Genomic DNA, 5,591 nt, shown 5'->3' with positions numbered 1-5,591 from the left:
AAGTGTTGTCCTCAGCTGAAAACTTAATGGGAAGGTCAGACAGAATATCATCATGAAATTGTTGAGGATGGGAAGAGTATAAATTTTTAAAATAATCTATGAAAGAGATTCCAATTCTATCTCTATCAGTTAGGATAGTATTTAAGGAATTTTTAATCCAGCTAATAGCATTCATTTTCCTCCTAAAGAGAGTAACTCTATGGAAATAGGGTGAATTTCTGTCACCTTCCATGAGTCAAACCTCCCTGAATTTATCTTTCCAGTATAACTCTTCAAGGTTATAAAGTTACTCAAGTCTAGCTTTGAGTCTAGAAGTAGTGGTGGTATCTGTGGGATTAGAGATTTGAATCTCAACTAAATCTTTCCTAATGGTAGATATATTAGATTGAATATTACTAAAGGAAGATTTATTCCAGTCCCTTAGACCTTTCTTAGTATTTAACAACATAGCTTTAAGTTTGTAGGCAGGGGATCCTACCACAATAACATACCAAGAATTAGCAACGATATCTCTACAAGTAGGATCCTCAATCCACATAGCCATAAAATGAAAAGGTCTAGGCATACAGATATCCTCATAATTAAAACCTATATGCATTAGGAAATTATCATACACTACACCATTTTTTTAGTGATTAGCAACGACGTGATTCAGTTGCAAAGAGGGGTTGCAACAGAGCCGAACTGTTACGAAAGTCGATGTTGCAATATTTTGCAACGGCTAATAAGCCGTTGCGAATTTTCGCTCGCAACAGCCTGCTGCGGTTGCGAAGTTTTTTGCAATATTAAAAAAATAGCGGTTTTGACCAGGTCAAAGCCACTATTTTTTTGTTAAATCAGGTTTTAGTTCTTCATTTCCCCTGTCATTTGGAAACCATTCCCCTGCTACAATTTCATGCATAATTACAATGAAATTCTTCAGTTCTTAGGCAAGACATTCAAAGCATGTAACTAGAAGTTTCTATGAGACATAACAATACATGGTCATTTCATAAATTGAACCATAAACACAAACCATCATTTAGCTTAGGCAATTCATGAAATCATAAACTAAAGAAGTAAGAAGAACATCACAAAAATCAAAATGAAGGATTATTATTTGGGTAAATCTATGAATTCAGTATCATATCAAGGTAATCTTACAAAATGATTTAAAGAAAAAAGAACTCACATTGTACATCCTCATGAAAAAAATGAAAATTGTATGGTACTTAGCTCTTTTTGAGATAAGTCTGGCAGTCTGGGGTTCTTGCAACTTCGACCACGACTATCAATTACTCTAACTTGTAAACTGGACATGTTTTAGCATTTCTAGCAACTGTCCTGCAGTAAAAATAAGCTTGTTTGTAAATCAACTACGGCTATAGTGAAAGCTCTATGACCTTGCAACCAAATTTAATGAGTTCATGTATATGGATTTTTAAAATTAAGAAACAGAAGTCAGATATAAGTTAGCTTAAAGCTAAGCAATAACAATTAGTTCATGGCAGCAATATAATGAGGTAAAGATTACCTAGTACAAATTCAGAAATAATTCATGCTCTATGGTGGTAAATTTTTGCAGCCTTTGTACATCCTGCAGATTCGTTACAAAAAGTTGTCAATTCACACATGCATATGGCATCCAAATGTTTAGTGAGATGAAGCAAAGACGTATCTATATTCTATCTTGAAAACATGACAAATTCTACAAAGGAACGTGTTGGCCTCAACCAATTATGCAATGCAGACCAGTGACCACCATCCTCTGGCATGGGAGGGAGAGCTTCTACTTCTGGTGGTAAGCCATACATCTGTCATGTGTCAATAAAGGATAGGTGTAAATACATTAGAAATGTGGAGATATAAAATACATTATCACTAATCGTAGTGAAGCATAAACAGGGATTTCAGACATTATTTATGTAACTAAATATGTTGATCGAAAAAATATTATCTAAGTAAATATTAAAAAAAACTAACTCAAAGAAAAACGATGTACCAAAAAATAATCTTAAAGATAATTTTACTCTAGCTTGATGCATAAGTTGCATGGAATAAGAAAAATATCTTTCGTATGGTTTTCTAGACTAATGAATTTGCAAGTTGAATAAGCAAACACCGTGAAGTATGGGGCTACGTGGAGCATATATGTGCATAACTTAATGATGAAGCAAATGCAGTCTTGTTTTGGTGAAATCAAGCAGACAGGATAATAAGTGAAAGGGGTAAAGGGACAAAGGAGGAGGATCTCACCATTGTAAAGTGAAATACAGTCCAGTCTAACAGCATTTGACTACATCTTCCGAGTTTCAATATATGGTTAAACCACATACATAAAGGCCTTAAAGCAACAATATAATAAAACGTTCAACTTCTGCATGAGTTGGATTTAGGACAGATACTTGAGGTAATTGTAGGGTGACTATGATTGGGAAAAGCCGAACCAGTTGTTTCGTTGTCTTTGAGATTTCGTTGTTCCGCTCTTGTCACCTGCCAAAGTTATCCTGCATATACCAGGGTGTCCAAATATGAACCCCCCGTAATTCAGAAGCATAAGACTCTTTTCACTTTAATAATCAGGAAATATTGATTAAGGCCATTATTGGGAATAAATTATCAATGTGTTACACAATTACTCATCAAGATTATCAAAAAATATAAGCGACATAGTAAACACTAAAATCTACTAGAAAAACAAAATCCAGTAGAGCTGTTTGGTTGCTTTCGAACTTTGTAAACAGAAGACCTCCAGGATGTGACGGGGAATTCAGTAAATTGCTAAAGTCGAGATAAAGGGAGAGAGGGAAAAAGAGAGATTGAGCGAGTGTAGTTAATCCATAAAGATCATTATTCAAAATAGATAAGCATTCACCTCAAACAGTTCACTGATAGCAAGTTTAAAACAGAAAATTAACAAGTTTATCAGTATCTTACCGCATCCAGACGCTCCTCCCTCCCAGCATATATGCTTCCTCTACTAGCCTTGTTCTTAGCACGCTTAGCCTTAATTTGGTCAGACAAAGTCTTCTCTGTGGCATTCTCTGCCTTGGATTGTAAATACTTTCCATCAATACATGCTTGTTCTTGAAAACATTACCTTTACCCTCAAGTACATATCACAGAGCAACCCTTCCTCCCTGCACTTAAAGAGCAACCTCCCGAGTATCCGCATCCTCCTCATCCAGATACCTTGGTAGGAAACCTAGCTTATTTGGTACCCTTCCTTTTACCTGTTCACAAAGAAACTACCAAATTAACCCATTGCTACCTTTATACAAGACATAATATGAACCAGTCATTGAATTTAATAAATAAATAAGAAAGCTAACATTTACACCACAACACCAACAACAGAAATAATTTGTTAACTTACCATAATCAGAGTGACGACCCTTGGCCTTAGCTTCATTCCTACTACGAGCTCGAGATCTAGAGTGAATCATTGTTGGCTTACGAATAATGTAATTGTTTTCAAAAAGATTACGAATAATGTAATTGTTTTCAAAAGAATTATAAACCAGACATATTTCTAGCTCTATCATTTGATACAAAATTTTAAAAGAAAATCAGCACTTAGATGTACACAATTGAACAAATTGAGACATAATATGCAGATGTAAACTGGTATATTACTGTAAGTTTCTCTGCATCGTCAAGCTTTCCTTTCCTTTCATTCTAATTAAGCTGCATAACCCTAGCTTCCAACTGATTTTAGACTCAATTCTTGATTACGAACTGCACTCTCTTCACTATGTTTGACTGCTTGACTGCCTCTGATAAAGCCCATCAACAGAAGCGAATGGAATACATTACACTAAAAACTGAGTAAGAGCACTACAATTTATATCAAATTATCAAATCAGGAAAATATGTCAACACCAGTACCAACTACAGCTTCACATATATGAATATTGACCCAAAATTGAAGTTCAACGAAAATGGCATATAAAGAAATAAGTACCTGCTCAATTACAAGCATAGGTAAGCTTGAAATCCAAATATCAGCATGGGGCCATGAAGTAGCTCTTCCACCAAGCTAAACCCTTTTTCACCAATTGCGAAACTGAAATAACATCAATTCAGAAAACTTGCATACAGAATTATTTTCACAAGTATTTGAATCTGAATCCAATCTAAGAAATTATACTAACCATACTAATCAACAACAAATTCTCTCAATCCTGGATACAATTCTAAAGTGGAATAGAAAGAAGCTGGGTGTTCCTGCAGCTGAACAGCCATCAATCGAAGATGAGATGAAGAACCCTAACTTCATCAATCGGAAAAGAAAAAAAGAAACAACAACAATGAACTATACCCAAAATCCATTAAACTCTACAAATCTAGAACTTATGAGATGACATAACCCTTACTTTAGAACATGAAGGAGATCTGAGATTTGTTAGTCTAAACCCTGATAAGTTTTTTCTCGGAATAAAAATAATTACCCTAATAAATTCGTCGGCTTGATTTAGGATTTGAGATCTATGAAATCGATAAATCATTCAACCTTGATTTGGGATCAAAGAAGATAAAGGGTTTTGATAATCATCATCATCAGTGTGTCTCCAAACAAGAAGAAGAAGTTGACCCCTAACAGCGTATTCGATTGAGATAATCGGTCGTATAATAATCCAATTACCTGTAATTGGATTCCTAGAATCGAATTATAGGGAATCACTTCACTGATTATAGATAAAGGTGTTCGGTTGGAAGAATCCACTAAACTCGTCAGGAGATGGATGTATACCACACAAGAAGTCTTTAATACCCCAAATCAAAAGGATTTCCTGGTTATGAAATAATCTAAACTAAATCCATCAAACCAGAAGCCATAACTTCTGATAATGAAGATTCATAATCAAACGAGAAGACTCAACGACATTATTAAACTTTTGTATGCATCAAAATAGCAGAACGAAAATTCTCGAATCTAGATTGAAATTATTGAATCTTATATACCATCAAGGGTTTTTGAGTAATTTTTAAAGATATGATAATTGATTCCCGAGAATCTGTTTCCATTCCACTCATTATACGCTGCAATGGAATTCAAGGATTTGAAGGGAATCCGATTCCCGTATAATCTGATTCCGAGCCCGACAACTCTGTTCGGTTGGGAAAATTGGTTGCATTACCTTGTAATCCGATTACCAGGGATTAGACTCTCCCAACCGAACACGCTGTAAGAGAAGAGAAATAGAGAGAGAAGAGGAATAAGAATGAGACTTCAGTTCTGTCCGAGATTTATGTCTAAGCCCGAGTCAGTTTTAAAGCTGACTGATCCCTGAATGGGCTGAAACCGAGTCAGCTTAAAAGTGTGGGTAGCCACACTCACGAGTGGCACGCGTACAACTTCAATATGTTGCGAAACGTAACAGAATCAAGCAGTTGCGACTTTATAACAAATTCAAACTGTTGCAAATTTTTTGCAACTGAAAATTCGCAACAGAGGCTAAGATGTTGCGAAATCTAGTTACTAATCCTTGAATTTGGTGTAGTGAGAAGAGTCCCTTGGGAGATTGTTGACACAAAGTTTAGCGCAGAGATCTTCAGAAGTTTGGTTTATAAGACATTTATCTAACCTTTTCAGGATTAGGTCAGGACCT

The 5,591-nt window shown here is 35.3% G+C and overlaps 1 pseudogene; it reads right to left on the bottom strand.

Moving 5' to 3' along the window:
* Positions 1 to 1,126: 1,126 nt before the first annotated feature.
* On the bottom strand, positions 1,127 to 5,175 carry LOC113346931 (annotated as a pseudogene).
* Positions 5,176 to 5,591: the final 416 nt, after the last annotated feature.

This window comes from Papaver somniferum, chromosome 2 (genome assembly GCF_003573695.1).
Source record: "Papaver somniferum cultivar HN1 chromosome 2, ASM357369v1, whole genome shotgun sequence".
NCBI classification, from domain to species: domain Eukaryota; kingdom Viridiplantae; phylum Streptophyta; class Magnoliopsida; order Ranunculales; family Papaveraceae; genus Papaver; species Papaver somniferum.
This window is presented reverse-complemented; position numbering and strand designations above follow the sequence as displayed.